Source organism: Macaca fascicularis, chromosome 15 (genome assembly GCF_037993035.2).
Source record: "Macaca fascicularis isolate 582-1 chromosome 15, T2T-MFA8v1.1".
In the NCBI taxonomy this organism is placed as follows: domain Eukaryota; kingdom Metazoa; phylum Chordata; class Mammalia; order Primates; family Cercopithecidae; genus Macaca; species Macaca fascicularis.
In genome coordinates, this window is record NC_088389.1 from 112,923,591 (window position 1) to 112,950,669 (window position 27,079).

Here is a 27,079-nt window from a genome sequence, read left to right on the forward strand (position 1 = left end):
TCATGTCACTGAAAGAGGCACTAAAGAGATAGAAAAAGCAGTCCTGAATTGTGGACGCCACCCACCTTCCCCCGAGGCAGCTGCAGCAGTGGGTGGTGTGGAAAACATTTCTGGGCGCTGGGGGAGAGAGAGCACAGCACTTACGAGGCGTTGAACTCCGTGCTGTCCTGTAAGAGCAGAAAGGAAAACTAGACCAAACTCAGCTGCTACCTGCCCATTGAGGGAGCATTTAAATCAGGCCTGGCCAAAGTGGAATCACAGTGGTCTGCCAAACTTGAGCTCTCATTTAACCTTACCACCATGGGCTACAGTGCCCTATGTCTCTAAATGAACTTGAAAGGCAGTCTAGGCAGTAAGGACTGCAACACCAACTCCTAGGTACTTCCTAGTGCTAAGCCAGGCTCAGACACAGTGGACTGGGGTGGGGGGCACATGACATTCTGAAACACCACTTGGGGCAACCAAGGGAGTCCTGGCATTACCCTTCCTCTAACCCCAGGCTGCACAGCTTACAGCTCCAAAGGAGACCTCTTTCTTCCACTTGAGGGGAGGAGAGGGAAGAGTCAGGAGGACTATCTTTTGCATCTTGGATACCAGCTCACCCACAGGGCACCAGTCAGAGTTGTGAGGCCACCATTCCAGGTCCTAGCTCCAAGATGACATTTCTAGATATACTGTGGGTCAGAAGGGTACCCACTACCTTGAAGGAAAGAACCCAGTCCTGGCAATTCATCACCTGCTAACTGAAGAGCCTTTGGGCCCCAAATAAGCAGCAGGGATACCGAGGTACTACCTCAAGGGCCTTAGGTGAGCCTCTGATACTTAACTAGTTTCAGGTGAGACACAGCACATTACCAAGTGTGGTGGCTATGTGGCATAACTCCTTTTGCTTGAGAAAAGCAGGGGGAAATGTGAAGGAGGATTTATTTTGCACCTTAGGTAACAGCACACGGCCACAGGATTATAGAACACCAACTGAGTTCTTGGGGTTTCTGATTTCAGAACTTGATTCCTGGATAGCATTTCTGGACCTGCCCTGGGCCAGAGGGGAGCCCACTACCCTGAAAAGTGAGTCCCACACCAGGCAGCATTCATGAGAAGCTGACTTAAGAGTCCTTGAGCCTTAAGGGAACATTGGTGGTAATCTGGCATTATTCATCTTGGCCTGGGGTAGTGGTGGCTTCGGGGTGAGACTCCTCTGCCTTTGGAAAGGGGAGGGAAGAGTGGGAAAGACTGCATCTTGTGGTTTGACTGCTAGCTGATTCACTGTACAATAGAACACCAGGCAGAATTCTAAGGTTTTTGACTCTAGTTCCTGACTTCTGGATGGCACCTCCAGACCCACTCAGGGGCTAGGGAACTTCACTGCTCTGAAAGGAAGGACACAGTCCTGGCTGGCTTTGCCCCAGCTGATTGTAGAGCCCCAGGGCCCAAAGCAAACATTGGCAGTAGCCAGGGAATGATAACAGCAGGCATTAAATGAGACCCAGTGATATACTGGCTTCAGGTATGACCCAGTGCATTCGTAGTGGTGGTGGCCACAGGAGTGCTTGTGTTACTCCACATCCAGCTTTAGGTCAGAACAGAAAGAAAAAGAGACTATTTGTTTGGGATACAGTAAGGGAAGAGAACAAGAGTCTCTGACTGGTATTCCAGATAATTCTCCCAGATCTTGTCCAAGATCATCAAGGCAGTACCTCTATGAATCTGCATAATCACAGCATTACTGGGCTTAGGGGTGCCTCTTAATGTGGATGTAGCTTAGAACACAACACTCAAGTCCTTTCAAATATCTGAAAAGCCTTCCCAAGAAGGACAGGTACAAATAAGCCCAGACAGTGAAGACTACAATCAATATCTAACTCTTCATTGCCCAGACACTGAAGAACATCTACTAGCATCAGCATCATCCAGGAAAACATGACCTCACCAAGTGAACTAAATAAGGCACCAGGGACCAATCTTGGAGAAACAGATATGTGACCTTTCAGACAGAGAATTCAAAATAGCTGTGATATGGTTTGGCTGTGTCCCCACCCAAATCTCATCTTGAATTGTAACTCTCATAATTTCCATGTGTTGTGGGAGGGACCCAGTGGGACATAATTGAATCATGAGGGCAGGTCTTTCCCTTGCTATTCTCATGATAGTGAATAAGTCTCATGAGACCAGATGGTTTTATAAAGGTGGATTTTCTGGCACAAGTTTTCTCTTGTCTGCTGCCATGATTGTGAGGCCTCCCTAGCCACGTGGAACTGCTGAGAGTCCATTAAACCTCTTTCTTTTGTAAATTGCCCAGTCATAGGTGTCTTTGTCAGCAGTGTGAAAATTGACTAATACAAGCTGTTTTGAAGAAACTTAAAAGAAATGCAAGATAACACTGAGAAGGAATTCAGAAGTCTATCAGATACATTTAACAAAGATATTGAAATAATTAAAAAGAGTCCAGCAGAGGCTGGGTGCGGTGGCTCAAGCCTGTAATCCCAGCACTTTGGGAGGCTGAGACGGGCAGATCACGAGGTCAGGAGATCAAGACCATCCTGGCTAACATGGTGAAACCCCATCTCTACTAAAAAAATACAAAAAACTAGCCGGCATGGTGGCAGATGCCTGTAGTCCCAGCTACTTCGGAGGCTGAGGCAGGAGAATGGTGTGAACCTGGGAGGCGGAGCTTGCAGTGAACTGAGATCCGGCCACTGCACTCCAGCCTGGGCGACAGAGCGAGACTCCGACTCAAAAAAAAAAAAAAAAAAAGTCCAGCAGAAATTCTGGAGCTAAAAAATGCAATTGGCATGCTGAAGAATGCATGAAAGACCTTTAATAGCACAATTGGTCAAGCAGAAAAATTAGTGTACCTGAAGACAGGCTATTTGAAAATACACAGTCAGAGGAGACAGAAAAATGAAGGATATGTACAGGATCTAAAAAATTGCCCCAAAAGGGAAAAACTAAGAGTTATTGGCTTTAAAGAGGAGGTAGAAAAAGATACATGGCTGGGCATGGTGACTCACACCTGTATCCCAGCACTATGGGAGGCCATGGTAGGTGGATCACCTGAGGTCAGAAGTTTGAGACCAGCCTGGTCAACCGTAGCCAACATGATGAAATCCTGTCTCTACTAAAAATATAACACCACCAAAAAATTAGCCAGGCGTGGTGGTACATGCCTGTAATCCCAGCTACTTGGGAAGCCGAATTGCTTGAACCCAGGAGTTAGAGGTTGCAGTGAGGTGAGATTATGCCACTGCACTTCAGCTTGGTGACAGAGCAAGACTCCATATCAAAAAAATAAAAAGAGCGAGATGTGGGTAGAAAGTTTATTCAAAGGAATAATAACAAAGAACTTCCAAAACCTAGAGAAATACATCAATATCCAAGTAAAAGAAGGTTATAGAACACCAGGCAGATTTAACCCAAAAAAGACTACCTTGAGGCATTTAGTAATCAGACTCCCAGAAGTTAAGGTTAAAGAAAGGATCCTAAAAGCAGGAAAAGAAACAACATGAAATGGAGATCCAATGTGTCTGTCAGCAGACTTTTCAGGTCAAGAAACAATGTCATGACATTTAAAGTGCTGAAGGAAAACAACTTTGACCCTGGAATAGTATATCTGACAAAAATATTCTTCAAACATGAAGGAGAAATAAAGACTTTCCCAGACAAACAAAAGCTGAGGGATTTCATCAGTATCAGACCTGTCTTAAATGCAAAAGGGAGTATTTCAGTCAGAAATAAAAGGATGTTAATGAACAATAAATTGTCTGAAGGTACAAAACTCACTGGTAGTAATAAGTACCTAGAAAAATACCACTGTAACTGGTGTGTAAACTACTGTGATACTAAGTACAAAGACTAAATGAAGAACCAATCAAAAATAATAACTACAACTTCATAAGACATAATTAGTACAATAAGATATAAATACAGATAACAAAGTTAAAAAGCAGGGGAATAAAGTCAATGCATAGAGTTTTAATTTTCTTTTTGCTTGTTTATTTGTTAATACAAACTGTGTTGTTATCAGGTTAAAATAATTGGTTATAAGTTAGTATTTGCAAGCCTCGTGGTAACCTCTAACCAGAAAAACATACAATGGATACACACAAAAAAATAAAAAGTAAGAAATTATATCACCAGATAAAATCACATTTCACTAGAGGAAGACAGAAAGGAAAGAAAGAAGAGAAGACCGCAGAACAACCAGAAAATAAGCAGCAAGATGGCTAGAGTAAATTTTTACTTATCAATAATAACATTGAATGTAAATAGACTAAACTCTCCAATCAGAAGACACAGGGTGGCTGAATGGATGAAAAAAACAAAACCCTTTAATCTGTTGCCTGCAAGAAACACTTTGCCTATAAAGACACACATAGATTGACAATAAAGGGATGAAAAATGATATTCTATGCCAAAGGAAACAAAAAGAGCAGAAGTAGCTATACTTATATCAGACAAAATAGATTTCAAGAGAAAAACTATAAGAAAAGACAAAGAGGATCAATGTATAATGATAATGGGGTCATTTCAGCAGGAGAATGTAACAATTGAAAATATATATGCACCCAACACTGGAGCATCTAGATATATAAAGCAAATATTATTAGAGTTAGAGATAGACCCCAATACAATAATAGCTGGAGACATCAACACCCAACTTTCAGCATTGGACAGATGTTCCAGACAGATAATCAGTAAAGAAACATCAGACTTAATCTGCATTACGGGAAGACTAAATGGATCTAATACAGATATTTACAGAACATTTCATTCCACGACTGAAGAATACACATTCTTTTCCTCAACACATGGATCATTCTCAAGGAGAGATGATATGTTAGGTCACAAAACAAGTCTTAAAACATTGAGAAGATAGAAATAATATCAAGCATCTTCTCTGACCACAATGGAACAGGAAAAGAAATAACAAGAGGGATTTTGGAAACTATAAAAATACATGGAAGTTAAACAAAATGCTCCTGAATGACTGGTGGGTCAATGAAGAAATTAAGAGGAAATTGAAAAATTTCAGAGGGACATTATGTAATAATAAAAAGATTAGTCCAACAGGAAAATATCACAATCCTAAAGATAGATGCACCTAAGACTGGAGCTCCCAAATTCATAAAAGTGTTACTACATAACATAAGAAATGAGATGGATAGCAATACATTAATAATGGGGGACTTCAATACTTCACTGCCAGTGCTGGATAGCTCATCAAGACAAAAAGTCAACAAAGAAACAATGGACTTAAACTATACCCTAGGACAAATGGACTTAACAGATATTTACAGAACATTCTACCGAACAAATGCAGAATATACATTTTTTTCCATCACATGGAATATTCTCCAAGATAGGCCATATGATAGGTCACATAACAAGTCTAAATAAATTTAAGAAAGTTTTAATAAATTTAAGAAAATTGAAATTGTGTCACATACTCTCTCAGATCACAGTAGAATAAAACTGGAAACTAACTCCAGGCCGGACACGGTGGCTTATGCCTGTAATCCCAGCACTTTGGGAGGCCGAGGCAGGCGGATCACGAGGTCAGGAGATCAAGACCATCCTGGCTAACACAGTGAAACCCCGTCTCTACTAAAAATACAAAAAATTAACTGGGCATGGTGGCAGGTGCCTGTAGTCCCAGTTAAGTCAAGAGGCTGAGGCAGGAGAATGGCATGAACCCGGGAGGCAGAGCTTGCTTGCAGTGAGCTGAGATTGTGCCACTGTACTCCAGCCTGGGCGACAGAGCGCATTTCTGTCTTAAAAAACAAACAAACAAAAAATCTTTATATTTCATTAAAAATGTGATACAAATATTAATAACCTACTCAAGTATATTTACCACCCAGCTTAAAAAATAAATTACTACTAATATTGTTGAAACTCATATTCCATAGTATATGTTCTTCTGCAACTTTCTTTTCTTCTAACGTTACCTTTATATGATTTATCCATATTTACATGTGCCTTTCATTTTTGCTGCTTCCTTGTATTCTATCATATGAATATATCATAATTTATTTAGTGATCTGTTCACCTATCAATGAACATTTAGATTGTGTATCTATTAGGATGGGATATACTATGCTAAGCTCAAATCTCAATGGCCTAAAATAAAATATTTTATTTTATTTTGGTTTGGATTTTGTATTGCAGATGCTGGATGTTCTGTCAGTCTGGATTCCACCCAAGATGTACATTTTATTCTATATGTCCACCTTGGGTGGGACCCAGACTGATGGGAACTCCACTCTCTGCAATACTCTGGACACTGTAGCTGGGGAAATCACTGAGGTAAATTATTTACAGTCTGTTAAAAACTCTCACCCAGAATTGACCCATGTTCCTTCCATTCAGATTGTACTGGCCATAGAAAATTACATGGCCACATTTAATTTCAAATGATTAGGTTAGAGCTGTGCAATACTGCCAACATACCCACGAAGAGAAGAATTGTAATACTAGAAAATAGCTCTAAGACAATTGCAAGTGATTTTCAGAGGTTTGTCTTGTGGAGTGGAATTGTTAAGTCACAGGGTATAGACAGTTCAACTTTACTGGATGTTATCAGAATGCTCTCCAGAGTTATGTGAGCTTGTATTCCCACTAGCAATGCGTAAAAGTCATCTTTGTGCTGTGTCCTCACCAACATATTCAGACTTCTTTTTGCTATCCTCTTATGCAGTGACTCCTCATTGTGGTTTTAATATTTATTTCTCTTATTACTAAGGAGGTGGGGTATCTTTCCAGGTGTTTATTAGCAATTCAAGCTTCCTTTTCTATCAATTGCCCATTTAAGTATTTTGTCTATTTTTCTGAGTTTGCTTTCATTTTTATGTTAGTTTATTGGATCCTAGCAGTTATTTTTGAATAATAATTATTTATGATTATTGGTGTTGTAATGATCTTTCCCCAGTCAGCAATTTATTTTGATGCACTGAAGGTTTCAGTTTTATTATAGTCAAGTTTATCAAAAGTTTTTGCTAAGCTTTCTGAGTTCTTTGTGTGTGGATTTGCATGCACGCAAGTTCACTTGTAAAAAAATCATTACTCTGATGTTGTAAATATATTTTTCATTTTACATGATGTACAGTTTTTCTTTCTATATTTAGCTACTTAATTCACTTGGAATTAGTATTTTGCATATAATGTGGGATAGGGATTTGAGTTTGCATTTTTTTCATATGGTTAGCCTACTGTCTCAACACAATTTAAGAATAGTCCAACATTTCACTAATTAGCATTGCTTTGTGATGTATGCTTGATATAGGTGTAGGAATCTTTCTGGGCCTTTTTCTTCTGTTTTATTTTTCTATTTCTCTAAATCTTTATCAATTCCACAGTATCTTATTATTTTACCTTTATAATAGCTTGACATTTGATAAGGAGTGTGGCTCTTTCATATTCATTCAACCAACACAAAGAAGGCATGTACTCTAGTCCAGGTAACTTTCCACATGTTGGAGAAATAAAATTGGAAAAAAATTTCTTCTTTCAAGGAATGTAGTCTTTTGAGAAAGTCTGCCTAGTGAACATATATATTATAATACAAATGTTAATACTATAACATGTGCATATAATATGTACTCCAGACACACTCTGTCTGGAATAGGAGAGAAGCGGAAACTGTGTTCAGAATTAAAAAAAAATTAGATTACACAATTCCAAATCTATTCCCAAGAAATTCTAGCCTTATCTATAAAATCAAGAGTAGTGTTTTGGTAGGTTAAGAATGGACCTTGGACTATAGTTTAGATATATCTGACCTAGAGGTGAAAACAATATATTTATTAAATAGATTTTGTATCCTATAATGTCTGCTTGGCACAAAGATTCCACAGAGATTCCATTTTGCTGATCTTTTTACTTCTATTTGACTTTAAATCTACTATTTTACATTCTTCATTATGGACAGGCCATTATGAAAAACGCTTGAGGGTTGATTACATTTGTGCCTAACTCTATAGGCCTAGAACTAGATTTAGGCCTATAGAATTTAAAAACTTACATGAAAGGAAGACAACCAGATGATAACTCAAATTTTATTTTTATGAATGTGGCTATAAAGTTGTTGCTTGAGACAGTAACAGAATGATAGATAACTTCAAAAGCATTATAGTATCTCATCTAAGGGAATTAATGGTTCTAATCAACCCCTTTGTACGGGTACACCCTAGAGGCTTGGGTTCATTTCTGTGTTTTACCTTTTAGGAAGGACAAAAGTAAACTGATATATTCTTGGAAGAGAGCCCTAGGCAGATGTGGACTTAAAATTCAGTGAGATTGTTGACGAATGAAAGCATAGGGATTGTTTTGACAGGAGTGGTGGGTAGTAGGGGGTGGGAAAAACACGTTATCTTTTGAAGTATTTGTCTTTAAATGGCAGCAATAAGAGGAATGGATCATGCCTGATGCAAGTTCCTTCTCACTAGCTATGTTCAAACATGGATTCACTAGTAGATCTATTCAGAGAAGTCCTATAGAAGGAATTCAAAAGTATTTGTCCGGATGAGTTCTATGATAACACAAATTTCTTGAGATATTATATTGTTTTGCTTCTTTATTAAAATTTTCTTGATGTGCAAATGATACTACCCCATGTTTTGAAGTCTTGTTTTATTTTAATTTTTCATTTTTTCCCCTGTGTTATAAACAATGAAAAATAGAGTTAAATGTTCTTCAACTTCACATATATGTGACTATAACCTTAGTCTAACCTATTAATTCTGTGCTGATCTTTCATTTATCTCCTGCCCTCACCAGCCAACCTATTCAGGGCTGCAAAAGAGCAAAACAAGATATGCAATTGTAATTTGAGTGTGTTACTAAGCTTGTGTTGTTGTAAATAATAGTTTTAGAAACAAGGAAGAGCAGTGAAGACAGAGTGTGAAATCCTTGGGTAGGAACTACATCTGATTTGCCCTTTTGTTTATCTCTGTTGACTAGCATATTGCTTGGAAAATAAAAATGCACAATAAATACTGGGTTAGTGAAAAACAAAGCCTACTTTAATCCCAGCACTTTGGGAGGCCATGGCAGGCAGATCACTTGAGGCCAGGAGTTCAAGGCCAGCCTGGCCAACATGGTAAAACTCCGTCTCTACTAAAACTACAAATATTAGCTGGGCACGGGGTGGCACACACCTGTGGTCCCTGCTACTCAGGAGGCTGAGGCACGAGAGTTGCTTGAACCCAAGAGGCAGAGATTGCAGTAAGCCAAGATCGCACTACTGCACTCCAGCCTGGGTAACAGTGAGACTGTCTCAAAAACAAAACAAAACAAAAAGGCCAGGAACGGAAAACAAAACCTGTCATTTCTCAATAATCATATAAATTGTCTGTGTTATCAATGGTAAAGAGAACTTTAGATTCATAGTCATTTATTTGTTAGTTGTGCACAAAATTTCATGTAATCAGCATTTATTGTGAACTACAGGGGAGGGGAAAGCAGTATTAGGTGCTGGGAGAAAATGGAAAGACTCAAAAGGTTTGGAAGCCAGTGGTTTACTTTTGAGCGCATGATGAACACATTATAAATACTTTAGAATGCTACAAAACAACATGCGTTCATTTTCTCAAGTGCAGAAGCATTTGTGAAATTCAGCAAAAAGCAACTGAAAATTTTTGTGGCAAAAACTTTAAGTCTTTAATTTCTAACTTTTGCTAACCATATTCCTTTGTACTCCAAAGGAAATCAGTAATTTATATTTTGATTTACATATTGTATTCGTCTGTTCTGGCAGTGCTATAAAGAAATACCTGAAACTGGGTAATTTATAAATAAAAGAAGTTTTATTGGCTCACAGTTCCTCAGGCCGTACAGGAAGCATGATGCGGACATCTGCTCGGCTTTTGAGGAGGCCTCAGGAAACTTACAATCAGGGCAGAAGGCAAAAGGAAAGCCAGCACTTCACATGACTGGAATGACTGGAGCAGGAGAAAGAGAGAGAGTCGGGAGGTGTCACACACTTTTAAACAACCAGATCTCTGAGTATCTCACTCACTCACTATCACGAGAACAACACTGAGGGGATGGTGCTAAACAATTCATGAAGAATCGTCCCCCTGATCTGATCACCTCCCACCAGGCCCCACCTTCAACACTGGGGATCACAATTCAACATGAGATTTCGTGAAGACACACATCCATACCATATCACATATTATTTGAAATGATTTTAAGTTAATTATTAAAGTGTTCTTTGATGGCTTTAAAACCAAGTTATACCAACTTGACCACACCTGGGAATTGTGACTTTGAAAGAAATCTGGACATAAGCTCATCTCTTTTTCAAGATACTGGCAGATGTTATATATGAAGGTAAGTACTCATCCCAAACACTGATTTCATTATGAAATGGGGCAAGAATAATTTTATGGAGAATAAGTAAATTCCTAGTGTGAGTGCGAGTTGTCATCTTGATGCCACTGTGATCCTCAGCAAAAGTGATTTATTGTATTGGATTATCTTATCCACCTATTTTTTTCACATGCTTCTTTTACCATGATATTATGCAGGCAGCTATGACCGCTGTCGAATGCTCTCTCAGCCACATCTTTTATACTGTGCCAATTAAGCAGAAGGTGGGGAATGTTGTCAGAGGGACTTAAATGTCTCATTTAAAGGTCAACACCTAACGACAAGACAGCATTTATCCTGAACTGGATTGTAGAGTCAGCACTGGGTTTAAGCCCAGTTGCTGTTGTGGGACTTAAATATACAGTCCTCCAAATGAGAACAGGTGGTGTCAAAGGAACTATACTGGTGTTCAAGATATATCCTAAAATAGATTTAAGCCTCTCCATGACCTCATTTTGCCACTTGGGCTTGCTTACGAGTGTGTTTTTGGGTGGTGTTAATGTTCCAGTGTTAGCCATTATAATTTATGGACTGACATAGGATCATTAGCACTGAGCATGGATTGTGCTCAGTAGCCAAGGCATAACATTTTCCCCTCTATGTTTCCTGCAGCTGGTCAGTGTTTTGTAACCAGGGCACCGACTCTGCAGCCAGTTGGTAACTTTAGATGTTTGATTGGGTGTGTAGTTGGCATCACAGACACGGTTAACCAAGGATAATATTAGAGTATGCGTGACAGTTTCAATATCTTATTCCTGTTAGAACTAGCTTTAGCACAAGTTGAAACCAGATAACTGAATCTATAGTAAAATTTTATTTAATAAAATCCTTTCATGCAAGGTAACAGTAACTGTGACTGTTTCGCCTTGGAGCAGGTGAAGGAGTTAGTGATTTTGTCAATTAAAGTTTCATCAAAGTAAGCCATAGATGTTCTATTTCTGGAAAGAGTAATAATGTTACAAGGTTTACAATGAAAACCAGCAGACCTTTGACCTCTTTTTCCCTACTGCCAGTCCTGCTTTCAAGAGCCACCACTTTTCTGGTATTGCTTCTAGTATTTGCCACCATTTTTCTATATAACACAGTTATACTTGTGGTTCTTGATTCTTCAGTTTTAGATATTACATATTGAGTTTTTATTTTTATTATGACAGATATGAAAGATAAAGGTTTAACTCTTTTAAACTCTATTTGCCTCCAACATACATTATTCCCCTTCTCCCATCTTCTTTTTCACAATGTTTGGTGAAATCAGTATTTCGTTTCTCATTATTACTAAATAAATTGGTTCTCAATGGATGCAGGAATAGTCATTGTTAATGATTGTTCATTATGACATTATAATAATTAGGTTGAGGGATTTGATGCTGTCAAGGTGATTCCCTGGTAACACTGTAGACATAGATGGGGAACAGATACACAGAGCATAGAGAAACAAGCTGCTTCCTGGGCTTGATTAGAACACAGCAATGAAGACATGTGCCCACGACTGTGCTAGGGGTTAAGCAAGTGAGAAAGGGGTATGGGTTAATTAGGAGGGACACTGTGGAGGAGATTGCAAAGGCCTTTGCAAGGATTTTTGAAAATGTGTGGGAGCATTTTTTGGAGTTGACAATGGTTTTGGGCACAAGTGATGCTTAATGGATGGAGTCCAGGGCTACTAGACCTAGTGCAATGCATGGTCAAAGAATTGTCCTGCACCCCACCTGAGTGTCCTGCTGAAATGCTGTGGATAGGTACCTTAGTGTAGATAAAAAACTCATTTATAAATATCTGAGCCTAGAACCCGTTGGAATTTTACATAAAAACACACAATATTTCTAACAGCGTTTCATTACATGCCGAATTTTCTAGGAATTAACCACCAGACTAATCAATGAAAGATTGTCATTTTTTGTTTGGAGGTTTATTAAGACTTGCACACTATTTGGAAAATCATGCTCCCAAACACCCCTGGTGCTATTTTAATTGTTAATACGTTAATATATGTCAATCTATATTTATAGCTCTTACATTCATGAAGATTCTCAATTAGATGCAGTATCTGCTACTTTATTGTATCTGTTCATGTAATCAGTAGCCAAATCTGTTTATTTACATATTAGAATGTTATTTCATTAAATTTTACTTTTCGTTATTTCTTCATCATATTTCAGTTAGGATGTAGCATTGATGTTTTTCTTTATGTTATGAACATAGGGAAGTTATATACCTATGAATTTCATCAATTCATTGTAAGATGTGTTATAAAAATATGGAATATGATCTCATAGGGTTGAAAATAAAATTTTAGCTGAGTCACAAAATGACTTTTTTGAATAAGCATTGTTTTTAATATTTTCATTGTTGTTTTGAAATACAATTATCAAGAATTGTAAAACTCATCTTAATATAGTTCCCATGTCAGAGAAAAAACCAATATCATGATCTACTTAGTGAAATCCCCCTTCCTGTTGCGACCCTATCTCTTTTCTTTTCTTTCGGGGTCTGGAACATAGCTCTTGTTCTGGGGTTTCATCTGTGATTATCCTGGGAATTTTCCTTATGGTCTTGGGTCCTCTTCCCATTTCTTCCTTTTTCTTACTTCATTCCCTGATTTTGATGGGACATTTTCTAAAATGGTTTCATCAGAAAGGGTAATAAGGTAAATCCTATGAGACTGTATGTGTCTGAAAATATATTTATTCTATCCTCACACTTGTTTGATAATCTGGCTAGGTATCAAATTCTAAGTGGGAAATAATTTCCCCTCAGAATTTTGAAGGCATTTTTGTTGAAATCTAATGCCAATTTAGTTCCTAATTCTTTGTATATTACTTGCTCCTCTCTCTCCCACTCTCCCCTCTCTACGTTTGAGAACATTTGTAATCTTCTTTATTCCTGGGGTTCTGAAATTTTACAATGATATATTTTGGTGTGAATTTTTACATATTAGTGGAACTGAATATTCAGTGGGAGGTATGTTATCTGGTAATTTTTGTACTTCACTCATTTTATGTATTATTTATTTGATACTTTTCTCCCATTTATTTTTTTTCTCTTTTTTTCTGGAACTTTTGTAATAATGACTTTCATAATTAGTTTTTAACTATATGTCTACATACACATAAATGTTACTTATATATTTAAGATCCTATTTAATGGATAATTTCTTCAAGTTTATCTATTAGCAAAACCATTACTTTTTGATGTCCTGTCATCTCTTCAATTACCCAAGCTCAGTTATGTTTTCTTAGATATTGCATTTTGGCAATATTCTGTTCTTGTTTATAGATGTAGTACTTTCTTTTTTTTTTTTCTTAGGATGTCCATTATAATATTCTAAATTTTTCTTAAGTTCAGTGTACTGTTTACATTTCTTCTGAATTCTTACTTTCGTCTGGCCTGGGTTGGTCTCTGCTTCTTTCATGTTAGACATACTCCTCAAATATCTAGTGATCTTTGACTATTCTTGTACTTGTATTAGTTTTTTACTGCTGCTGTAATAAATTACCACAATTGTAGTGGCTTAACACAACACAAGTTTCTTTTCTTATAGCTCTGGAATTCAGAAGTTCAAAATAAATTCCACTAGGCTAAAATTAAGGTGTTGGTATAGCTGATTTCATTCTAGAGGCTTTAGGAGAAAACATGTTTCCTTGCTTTTTCCAAATTCTAGAGGTTACCTGGAATCCTTAGCTTGCAGGTCCCTTCTTCCATCTTTAAAGTACATTACTCCACTTCTGATTCCATCATCATATCTTTCTTTTTCTCACTTGACCCTCCTGGCTGCCTTTTATAAGGACCCTTGTCATTACATTGGGCCCACCCAGATAATCAGGGACAGTCCCTACAAGTTAAAATCCTTAACCTAATCATATCTGCCAAGTGTTTTTACCATGTAGAATATAATATTCACAGGGTCCAGAGATTAGGATGTGGACATCTTTGGTCACGGGAGGGGAATTGTTTTGTTTATTGGTGTACTTTAAGAAATGAAGCTCTGATTATTGGTAAGTTCTGTGTGTATGGTTAAGTGATTGCACCAGTGGCCCTTAATTCCATTCACTGGGAGACAACCCCGTGATGGCTCCTAGAAGCTTTTATCTCTCAGCTGATCATTTCTGTGACAGAGAAATTCTACTAGAGGGTCGTAAGCCTAGCTGTTAGAATTCTCGGAGCCATACAGGTAAAGGAGTTTGAGAGAGGTGATAGCAGTTCTCACCATTGAATATGCAGGATATTACTCATTCATCCTCTTTTCAGCACAGATTGCCATTTCCACCCTCAGCTTTGGTGTTTCCATGTCTTCTGTGATTGAACTGTCCTAACGGCCAGGAAAGATCAGGGCTTTCACTAGCAGAGAAGAGAGAAGGAAGGGATATGGTGGTCTGACCACTCCTGATACAGACTTTCACCCAGTCCTGCTTTCAGACCAACTCCATGCCCAGCTTTCAGAAATACTCAGAACCTTTCAATTCCTGAGTTACTCTGGAGTTCTGCAGTGAATATTTATTTTTTCACTGATTTTGCCCTATGTAGGCTTTCAGAAACAATGATTATTTATCTGTCCCATTTTCAGGCTTTAAAAAATGTTACATGTCTCTCATGTTGTTCTTCCCTTTCTGTTCTTAGCCCTTGTTCACATCTACTTTTAAAAAATTCCATTACTATCATTTTAAAGCTGTTGTATAGGGAAGCAGAGGTAAACTGAATGCTTAAACTGTCACATTTAACTGCAAACTTAAGAATTAGCAGTCTTAAAAGGAGGGGCATATCCTAACAAATGAGGGGCATATCCTAACAAACACTGAAGGAGGTACAAAAGGTTGAATGGGTTGCATGTTCTGTAAATGTCTGTTAGGTCCATTTGGTTTAAAGTGCAGTTTAAATCCAGTGTTTCTTGGTTGATTTTTTGTCTAGATGATATGTTCAATGCTGAGAGTGGGGTGTTGAAGACCCTATTATTGTATTGGAGCCCATCTCTCTCTTTAGATCTAATAATATTTCCTTTACATTTCTGGGTGCTCTCATTTTAAGTGCATATATTTGCAATTGATACATATTTTTTAAATGAACTGATCCCTTTATCATTATATAGTGATCTTTTTTGTCTCTTTTGACTGGTTTTGACTTAAATTCTGTTTTATCTGATGTAGGTATAGCTACTACTGCTTGGTTTTGGTTTCTGTTTCTGTTGAATATCTTTTTGCATCTCTTCACTTTCAGTGTATGTGTGTCTTTACAGATAATATGGGCGTCTTGGAGACAGCACATAGCTGGGTCTTAGTTTTTGTCTGTTCAGCTACTCTGTATTTTTTAAGTGGAGAATTTAATTCATTAACATTGAAGGTTTTAATTGATATGTGAGGACTTACTCCTGTCATTTTGTTGATTGTTTTCTGTGTTTTTTTCATATATCTTTTGTTCCTTTTTCCCTCTCTTATTGTTTATCATTACAGTTTTGTGGTTTTCTGTAGTGATAAGCCTTGATTCCTTTCTCTTTCTCCTTTTTGTGTCTTCTTTACCAGTGTTTTATCATTTTACATGTTTTCATCATGGTGGCTATCATCATTTTTCTTCCAGATGTACCACTCCATTAAACATTTCTTGTAAGGCAGGACTAGCGGTGTTCAATTTTTTTAGTTTTTGCTCGTCTGGGAAATACTTCATTTCCTTCTTAGTTCTGATGGATCACTTCACTGGGTATAGTATTCTCGGCCAACAAAATTTTTTTTCTTTCTGCACTTTGAATATATAATCTGATTCTCCTGGCCTGTAAATTTTCTGCTGAGAAATCTGCTAGTCCAGTTGGGATTCCCTTATATGTGACTTCATGCTTTTCTTTGTTTTTAGAATTCTCTATTTTTCTTTGGCTTTTGACAATTTGGCTATGTTGTGCCTCAGAGAGGACCTTTTTGTGTTGACTGTATTTGCTACATTTGAGCTTTCTGGATGTGGATATACATATCTCTTCCATATGGGAAAGACATGGAAAGTTTTCAGCTATTATATTATTAAACATCTAGGTTTTCCACACCTTTTCCCATCTCTTCTCCTTTTCTAATGCCATATGCAAATATTTATTTCCTTAATGGTGTTCCATAAGTCCTGCAGGATTTCTTCATTTTTTTCATTTTTAATTTTTAAAAATCTGAGTGAATAATTTCAAATGACGTGTTTCAAGTTCAGAGATTCTTTATTCTTCTTTATCTAGCCTGCTATTGATGTTCTTTATTGTATTTTTTTATTAATTGATTTCTTCAGCTGCATGATACCTATTTGGTTCTTTTTTATGATTTCCATCTCTTTGTGAAATTTCTCATTTATATTGTAAATTGTTTTCCTGAGCTTTTTCCTTTACATTATTATTTCAAATTTCTTTTCTTGCAATTTGTAGATCTTTTGTTTTTTTTTTTTTCCTTGGTGTCTGCTACTGGAGTGTTATTGTGTTCCCTTGGTGGTGTTTTATTTCTTTGGTTTTTTATATTTCCGGTGTCTCTGGGTTGATGTCTGTTTATTTGGTGGAACAATCACCTCTTTCAAATTTTAGAGTGGCTTTAGTAGGGGAAGACTTTCACCTGCAGTTGGGGCTTTGTATTCTGGTTGAGAAGGGTGTGGTGACTCTGGTTCTGAATAAATGTAGTGGCATAGTCTCTGTGCAGCTTCTTCATCTGTGATCAATTCCAGTGATAATTGTGAGTGCCTCAGTGACCAAGGCTATAGAATTTTGTGACACAGCAGTGCTGGTGTAGTTTGTTGATGTTCTTGATGGCCAAAGGTTTCTATTATTGTTTTCCCTATAATAGGGAGACTTAGCTTAGGGGATCCCTCTTGGTATTGGGTCTGACACAGCCCACATGCAGTTGCAGTTTCATTGGGTTCCAGATGCAGGTGCTCAGTGGCGTTGGACCTAGGGTTCTAGGTTCAGGGTCTCGTGAACATATTGTGACACTTGGATCTTGGGGTTACGGGTTCACTTTCTGTGGCAGGGTTGGATGTTGATGTCAATTGCTGACAGATCCAGGATCAGTGACTCTGAAACATCCCTAAAACTTGGGCCTTGGGGGCTGGGTTTTAGTTGTGATTCCATCCTTGGAGAGCAGGGTACAGCACTGACTCTTTTCTAGGAAGAAGGGATACTCTCCAAACCTCCAGGAGGTTTGGGCCTAGGAAGCAGGATATGGCTGCATTTTGGAAACCAGAGTTAATAGGGCAACTCAGGCCCTAGGGGATGAGTCATCATGACTTCGGGATGGTAGGACTTAGCAGTATCTCAGATTATATGAGGCTAGGTGCAGTGGTAGTGAGGACCTCAGAATGGCAGAGCACAGAATGGCAGACCACATGGCTGTCATTTGATCCCTGGAGGTCAGGGAGCAGCACATCAATGACTCAACACCCCCAGGAGAAGGATATCTGAGCAATTCAGATTCTAGAGGGCTAATTCTGCCCCAGGAAGCAAGGTACTAAAATTATTTGGCCTGTAGGATAGGGTGTCTTAGCTCACACACTGCTTTGCTTCCCTAGGGTGTAGGGTAATATGTCAGCTCAGCCCTGGGTTGTGGATTTGTTCAGCTCAGCCAAAGCACTGATTCCCCTGGGGTTAATATGCTGCTTTAGCTCAGGCCTGGGGTGTGTGATTGCTCTAGATGTACCAGGCACTGTTTCCTTGGGATGCAGGGCGCTGCTTCAGTTTAGATACTGGGGTACATTACCACTCTGGATGACTTAGGCACTGTTTTTCAGGAAGCAAGGTGCTGCTTCAAATTAGGCACTGGTAAGGCATGACTGCTCTGGGCAACCAATATATAGCTTTCTTAAGGGGCAGGGTGCCACTTCCGCTCAGGCACAGAAAGATGCAACTCCTCTAGGTGGCTAAAGCACTATTCCTAGGATGCCAAGTGTTGCTTCAGCCCTAGTACAGGAGAGCAGGTGTAGAACTGAGAAGTATAGGCAGAGCTGCTCCACCAAAGCACTGTTTCCCTAGGAGGCAGTATACAGCTTCAGTTTGAGTCTAATGGGACTGGGCACATGGGTGATTGGAAGGAGCTTTCAGAGCTATTCTGAGAAGGCATAGGTTCCCCGGGAGGCAGTGTACAGACTAAGCTCAGGCCCCTAGGGGTGGTACATAGCAGTGACTAGGAAAGTGTTGATGGAACTGCTCTGCCAAGCACCATTTCTCCAGGAGGGAGTGCAAAGTTTCAACTCCAGTGTGAGGGAGTAGGGCACAGTCACAACTGTGATGGGTAGGTGGAGTGGTTCTGCCACTGCTTGGCCCCACAGGGAAGGGCATAACAGCTGCTCACAGCTCTGCTTGGGGATGTTGAATCACCGAGTGGAGGTGGTTTGGTGGTGGTTAGTGTCAGGGGAAAGGGTGCTGTGGCCTCTTGTCCCCACAATAAGATGCTCCAACAGTAGTTCTAGTTCCATGAAGACACAGTGAAGTAGCTACATGAGCCACAGGAGCTAGAACATGATGTCAGCTCCTTTTCTGGGGGAAGCACAGCTGTATGGAATCCAGGCAACTCCCTCGGCTGGGCTTAGTGCCTATGAGGACTGCAGGAGTCCCCAGTGGTGAACGACTGTAGGTATCTAAGGTGTTGATGAGGGCTGCTGGAATCTTCTTGTTTGCCTTTTCCCTACAAGGAGAAATTCCTTCTGGTCACCAGCTGATCCTAGCTGGGGAATGGGATGGTAGAGGCCAGGTATTTCCTTCTGTTCTCTATGTGGCTATCCTGAGGTTCTTTGCTTACCAGTGTTTCTGTTACATTTTCAGTGTACTCCAACATTCTAGTTATTGTCATCAAAATGTAGTTTGTTGTTCGTTGTTTTGGCTGTCTTTGTGGGGAGGGCACATGCAGTAGGGGCTTCTAGTCCATCATGTTGCTGAATCCATGGTTTGGGTCTTTAATTCATTCCTCCTCTTAAGGGAATGACAAAATATTTAGCTAGATTAGATTTACAGAAATGTCTTCCTCTTTGATCTGTTTAGATCTTCTCTTATTTCTTTATCCTTTTCTTATGTTGCTAATTTTCGTCTGTGCTGTGCATTGGGTTCATGTCCTGCATTCGTTTGTTGTTTAGGTATTAAACACCGAATTGTGATAATCTTCCTATGTCTTTAGGTGAATATTTCATTTAAGACTTTTTTAAAAAATCAAATGTTCAGTGTTTAAACACTGGAAAACGAAGAAAGTTCTAATGCTCAGACAAAAAAAATATCTTCCTGCTTTATCAAAAGTCCTTTAACATATTGGTATATGTACTTCACTTTTTATGTATGTACAGGTATTTGTGGGTATGGATGAAAAATAGAAATCGTATTATTTTGTAGCTTGCTTTCTTTCACTTAGCATGTTCCCATATCAATACTCTTATAAATAGTATTATTTGTATTTCTTGCATTATGTTCGCTTGTATGAAAATGCAACAGTTTGCAATAATAAAGCCATAGTTCTGAGACTTTAATATGTTTACAGTTGTTTTGGTCATTTCTATAGCCGCTGCTGTTTTTGTTTCTCTGTATTACTACACAGCCTTTGGTAAAGCTGGAAGCAAAGAGGTTTGCCATCCTCTAATGGACAGAGGATGGTAAACATGTAATGTACATTATAAGATATGCAATCATTCCAAGGTACCCTGGCATGCATGTCCTTTCTCTTTCTCTTGCTCTCACTCTTAGTCTTGCCCTCTCACTTGCTCTCCTACCATCGGGTGATAGAAGGGCTGTAAAAATCTCCCAGGGTTCCTTTGGAAAAAGTAAAATTTCCTATTTGGGTTTTAGCTTAAGAGTCCCCCCTCTGCAAAACTATTGTTAGCTCAAGAATCGCAGCAATGTGAAGGTAGCAATTTGGAATCTGATGATTTAACCATTTAGCTCAGTCATTTGTATTGTTCTCAGATTTGTAAAACTTGCCTCCTTTGGCTAAAACCTGTCCTTATGAACAGTTGATTATAACAAATGTACAAGAATAAGTTTGCAAGATTCAAGGACTTTGGGATGCTATGGAGGCAGGGTAGTGTAGTGGACAACTGGCCTTACTAGGACTTTTGCAGCTAATAATTGCCTCTCAGCCTCTATTTTATCATCTGTGAAATGAGGATAATTATAACCAATCATCAGGTTTCTGTGGAGATTAAAGTAAATATATATTTATTGCTAATTTAGCATGGTGTCATGGACAAAGTATTAATAGTAGCATTATTATGTTGTTCTGGTAAAGTTGCAGATGGAGAGAAGTGTATTGATGCCGTCTTGAGGACCACGGACAGATAGGCAAAGCCAGACAGAAAATGATCCCAAGAACTGGTCTTCCATTATCTTTATTTTCCTATTTTCTTTCATATGTCTTGGGAAAAAAAAGATCCAGTATTTCTTCTATCCTGAGATCCAATATGATACTGATGAAAAGAAATTTTAAAAAATCACTATCAACCTGAAAACAGCACTCTGTGAGGCCAACATTTATTGGAGCTTTCTCAGTAAATTAGTATTTCCCTTGACCCACTCCCCATTATCCCCTAACCTTTCACCAGCTTCACTGTTGTTTTGTTATTAACAACAAAGCCATGTTCACGGATAAAGCAGATATAGGCTTGGTCTTAAATGACTTATTTAACCTTCACCTAAAGCTATTGCTCTTTGCAACCCAAGGCATTTCTAATATTTGAAGAGGAAAAGTTTCAAGTGATATTGTCTTAAAATGGACCCTCTATCACCAATAAGCTAGCTAGCTGGCTAACATAGAGTAGCATCATAACTAAGCTTATATTCCTGACCAAGGTCACCACATCTAATTACTCATGTAACCTATAAAATGTTACAAATAAAGATACTCTAAATATAAATCTAAATAGTAATTTCAAATGGTAAAATGGTGTTTCAAGTTCCATAAAAAGAGCATAAATATACCTTATACATGGATTGTTCAAGTGGCCTTTATGAATGACAAGGCATGCATATAACACATAGGATCACAAACTATGCAACACATCTGGCCTACCTCAAATTAATACAGTTGCTATGACAAATGTTAACACTTAAGTCACAACTTCAAATTTAGTTTCCTTTGGAGGCATTATTTGAATGTTCAAAACTAGTTTTAAAAGCTATCAAATAAAGCTTGACCATTTTAAAAAATGAAATACATTTTGCTTTGGCAAGTAGGATTTGGAATCATTTCATTGGCCTTTAAAGTGCCCTCAAATTTTGGCTTTAAGCTGCACTCAAATTTGAGATGTTGATCTGTTTTTTTTTTTTTTTTTTTTTTTTTTGTAAGAGCCATTGAGATATCTAAATATTTCAAGGGCTCTCCAAGGACTTTCATTGTGAGAATTTGAAGAGCAGCAGACTCTTAAATTCTGGCCCTTCTGTTCATTTTCTCTTCTCTCAGCAACTGTAAGGGCAGAATGGGAACAAGAAAAGAATTCCTAAGCAATGGGGAAGATGGGATTGGGGAAGGGTAGTCATATCTCTTTGCCCTTGAGGTGGGAAGTATTTATTGTCTGATATGTGTGCATGTCTGTGTGTGTGTGTACACACACACACATGTAATGCATACATATATACATGACACGTGATATATGTGTTCATGTATGTATGCACATATACACACGGGTATATGTGTATATACACATGCACATATATACACATATATCATGATATCTCATGTATATATGTGTGTGTATATGTGTATATATGAGTGTGTGTATGTGCATACACATACAGACATATTGTATATATAGATCAGCCTCAGAGTTTCAGATCTCTTTAAAGCCCATCTGACAAAGCTGCTGTCTTTTTCAGGTTTAATTGTCTTCTGGTTTGGTATTATGCTGTAGAAACTTTATAAGCAGAAGTCACTGAAAAGGAAATAAAGTATGAGAGATGAGTTAATCCTAGTTCTATCATTTACGAATTGTGTAAACTTGAGATTATTAATCTATTTGGGCATTAATGTCCTCATCTATAAAATGGAACGCTTAATACCCATCAACTCTTTAAGACTGGGATGAGGATTACATGATGTAATACATAAAAAGTACATAGCACAAAATCTGGTTACGATAGATAAATGCTCAAAAGAAGTAGTTGTTAGGATTATTTTTTCTGTTACTTTCAATATTAATAATAGTGTTAAATAAGTGGAATTTATTCAAATATTGACTAAAAGGGACTATTTTATAGGTTAAATATTTACCTATGTTACTCCAGTTTCATGAAACTATTCACACGGTGTAATTACTGTTTACTTATAAATATATTTTTAATTTGAGTCCTAATTAGATTTTTTTTCTAAGCAATTATTATTGTCCACACTGACAAAGACAAGCAAAGTCAGTGTGGATGCGAGAAAAGAAGCCAGACCATTGGAACCTAATCTTTTCAGTTTTTGTTTATAACTCAACCTTGAAACACTTATGGGAAAGGCCAGAAAGGTTTAAAAAAGTAAAAAGGAGACTTTCCAGAAGTTGCCTAAAGAGGGTCTGGAAAGAATTGTAGTCTCACTCTTTCTGATGCTTATGAAAACACAACAAAATCCATATTTCTACTTTGATCTTGACTCAAGAGAATGTTATGAAATTGGCACCAAATTGATTAAGTCAACCCTATATTTGTCCACTTGGGTGTATCTTAAAGGCAGGTAAGAAGGTGCAAGAGGAACGATTAGATGCTATCTCTTATGAAAGCAGAATAGCAACTAGATATTGGAAAGAAAATACAGCATATGCTGTGGCATTATCAGTCAATGTCCATCTAATTATAAGAGCTTCAGGAACTTGGTATTCTGTTTGACTTCAAACATGTGAAAGGCTCAAGTCATTCAACCTGGTATAATGTTTTCTGAGGACTTGGTCAGATAATTTTCTTGCCTCAAATATTTAATTCAACCATTTGTGGGTAATGAAGTCTGCTCCTTGCCAACTCCAAAGTAGTTTTCACACTCAGTTATCCTTAATCATATGCTGTATGTCGTCTTTGGCCTTCTGCACAGGCAGATGGGAATTTAGTGGGATATTCCATGAAAATACTGCAAAAAGTCTTGACTGTTTCACAATAGGCTGCTTTTTAGAACACTCATGCCCTATGTCGATATAAATATTAGGAGACTTGGGAGAGTTTGTAATCTTTTGGCCTCTGGTTAAATTATTATTTTAACCCTCCCTTTTCCTGAATATCACTGACAGATCATTTTAGTTCACTTGGTTTATTTTTCTTATTTTCTTAAAGACATTCCCACTTTATTAGAAAAGGAAGCCAAACAAAATGGTACAAAGCATAACACAACTCAAAAACAACAATAACAACCAATAATATATAACCCAGACTCCCTGCTTTATTGGAGTTGTGGCTTTTAATTTCTTATGTTAGAAAAATCTCAGCACTATTGCCTGAGTATAGACTTCTGTAAAAGCTCTAGGCTTACTGTGAGCAGGATTTTTCTTTTAAAAAGGAAAGGAGATTACAGGAAAGAATACCAGTTGGGGGAAAGAATAGTTGGAGAAATGTTTTAACATAATTTGCACATGAATAATTCCCAAGGATGTTATTTAGGTATCAGAGGATTGCAACTTCTCCAAAGTGGAAGCAATTCCAAAAAAGTATAATTTTTATAGAATGTGTTTGAGAGAATGTAAAATGGGAAGGAAAAGATAAAGAGGCTGATTCCTTTACAAATGTTAGATGCGTGGATAGTAAACACGTCAGTAGCATTTCTGTATTTTGTTTTTGTTCAGCCCTACATAGTGCTGTTTTGGATGCATAGTGTTCTTCTCATGATGCCGTCAGTCCCGGTTCAAACCTTTACATCCCAGATTGCTTGTCTCACATTGGCTATGTATTAAAATTGCTTTATGTCACACATTCTGTGCAATTTAGAGAAAGATTTTCATTGTGGAACAAACTTGAAAAAAAAAAAACAAAATATTTCTGTGAAAAGCAATTTGCTTGCTAGGCTTTGCCTGTATTCCCAGTGCAATTACTGTAGATTATATGAGTTTGAAAATGAGCTTTCTTCTTTGCGACCCACTCTCTCCCTCTGTTTGATTCTCTCGTGAAGTCATAATCCTCTGTTTGCGCAGTAAGCCTGTTGCCATGGAGATTAATGTGATGTTACAAATTTACTATTATTTATGACTTCATTGTAGGATGGATCCGAATGAGAAATTAATCTCTGATTTCTTCACCAAATATTTGGTAAGCCATATGAGAACAGGTGAAAGCATTTCAGTTTTCATTTCTTAATTGGGAGGTAGAAGTTGCTTTCACTGATGAAAAATACAAATGTTTAAGAAATAATAATTTTTAGAAACTGTTAAGTATTTTTGAAGAGGGGCTGAAATCTGAGACATTAGAATAAATTTTATATTCTGTCTTAAAAATATCTACTGAGCGCCACAAGCATCCTCCTCCTTGAGAAACCTGGCTTGTCAGTGTCATCCTCTGAACAAGTTTCTCCTTGGTACCGCCATGTTTACTTTCTTTGCAAAGAAAAGCTAAACAGTGAGCACTCTGGTGCATAAGCCCCTCAACCATTGAGATATTGAATTCTGATCTTTAATAAACCAACATTGATTTACTTCACTGCTTCTGTTTGCTTAGTTAAGCTCCATTGGCATAGGAAAAGGCACACATAATTTAATCAAATTGCTTTTTTTTCATTTGATTTTTTATTAGTGTGCAAAGCAGGCTCTAAGCATTCAGAATTTATTTTTACCAGTAAAATATCTTTCTTCTCTCTTGGAAGAGAAGTTTGAAATTACAATTAATTTTACCCCTCACTCGTGATATGTACAAGACAAATAAAATACAACAGAAGATCTTATGTTTTAGTGTCAAATTCTCTTTTTTGACATCAGTGTTGACTCTTAAAGAATCCAGTATAACATCCAAGCAGGATTGAGCTTTGAGATTTTCAGATTTCAGATGCCAGTGAACAAGTCAATATATTAATGTTTTTAGTTAAGCAACATTTTGTTTTGTTGGAACTGAAATGTTTCTGATCATCTTGTTTAGCCAGTTAATAGATGAAAAAACTGAGACTTAGAAAGGTGAAGTTATTTGCCAAAGGTCATAAAGCTAATTGGTTGGCAGTTTGGGAATAGAATCCAGGAATCTCAAGATTTCAAGTCTGTATTAACAATGCCACTGGAAAACTTTACTCATATTTCCCTTTAGAATTTATCTTAAAATAGATTAAACTCACTTTTCTAAATGTAAAGGTTAATATTAATCATATTTTTCATATTTAACCTTTTTTGGAGATACAGAGTGTTTAGACTTTCCAAATGAAGGTGTTATTTCTGTGAGAGGGAAGTTGGTGAATTATTTTAGAATGTGAGTGGGATTCACGAAATAGCTTGTGATGTTGCACTTCTAGAGGCCTAGAAGCACATAGACTTGCCAGCTTTCCTAGAGAATGACAGGGTCGAAAAACTGTGAATTCTGTTTTTCTGCACATCACATTTGTTTCTTCTGACACCTTTGGGCAAGGTTAAAAAACACAGAGTAATGGCCGGGCGCGGTGGCTCACGCCTGTAATCCCAGCACTTTGGGAGGCCAAGGAGGGTGGATCACGAGGTTAGGAGTTCAAGACCAGCCTGATCAACATGGTGAAACCCTGTCTCTACTAAAAATACAAAAAAAAAAAAAAAAATTAGCCGGGTGTGGTGGCAGGCGCCTGTAATCCCAGCTACTCAGGAGGCTGAGGCAGGAGAATCGCTTGAACCTGGGAGGCAGAGATTGCAGTGAGCCGAGATCACACCATTGCACTCTAGCCTGGGTGACAGAGCGAGACCCGTCTCGAAAAAAAAAGAAAAAAAAAAAAAACAAAAAAACCAAAATGACTGGGTGCGGTGGCTCATGCCTGTAATCCAAGCATTTTCGGAGGCCGAGGCAAGCGGATCACAAGGTCAGGAGTTCGAGATCAGCCTGGCCAATATGGTGAAACCCCGTCTTTACTGAAATACAATAATTAGCCAGGCATGGTTGGGGACACCTGTAGTCCCATCTACTCAGGAGGCTGAGGCAGAATAATCACTTGAACCTGGGAGGTGGAGCTTGCAGTGAGCCAAGATCGTGCCACTGCACCACCCTGGGTGACAGAGCGAGACTCCGTCTCAAAAGAAATTCTATATCTATATACATACACATATACATATATATGTACATATATATGAGTAGCACTTTCACTTTATGAAATTTGTCTAACCAAGTGTTGTAATTTTTATATATACAATTATTCTGCACCATTCTGAAACTAGAGGTATTCTTCCAATAATAGGGTATATTCTTAATCTCTTAAAGTCTGGAGAATGGGGAAGAGATTTTTCTCTCTCTTGCCTAATGCATACAGGAAATGTTTTTCCTACCTCCTTACCATGTGGATAAGTAAGCTTGGGTTGATGGATGGCATCCTATATGGATAGATAAAGAGAATCTAGGACCCTGATGAATGCGTTGAACTGCTAAGTCAAACAGCCCTAGAACCTGAACTACTCTTGGACATTTATATGCAATAATAAATATCCTTAATACTATACTGGGCCAATTTTTGTGCTTCCCAGATCTTCTTGGTTCCATCTGCCTCCAGCCCTCAACCATTCTGATTCTTGGCCAGAATGAGAGCCAGGCTATAGCAAAAGTTTTACTATGTCTTCCGTGTCTGGAGCTGTGGCAGCCCTAGTATGTAGGTTCAACCAAACTGGATTCACTGAAGCTGTGGCT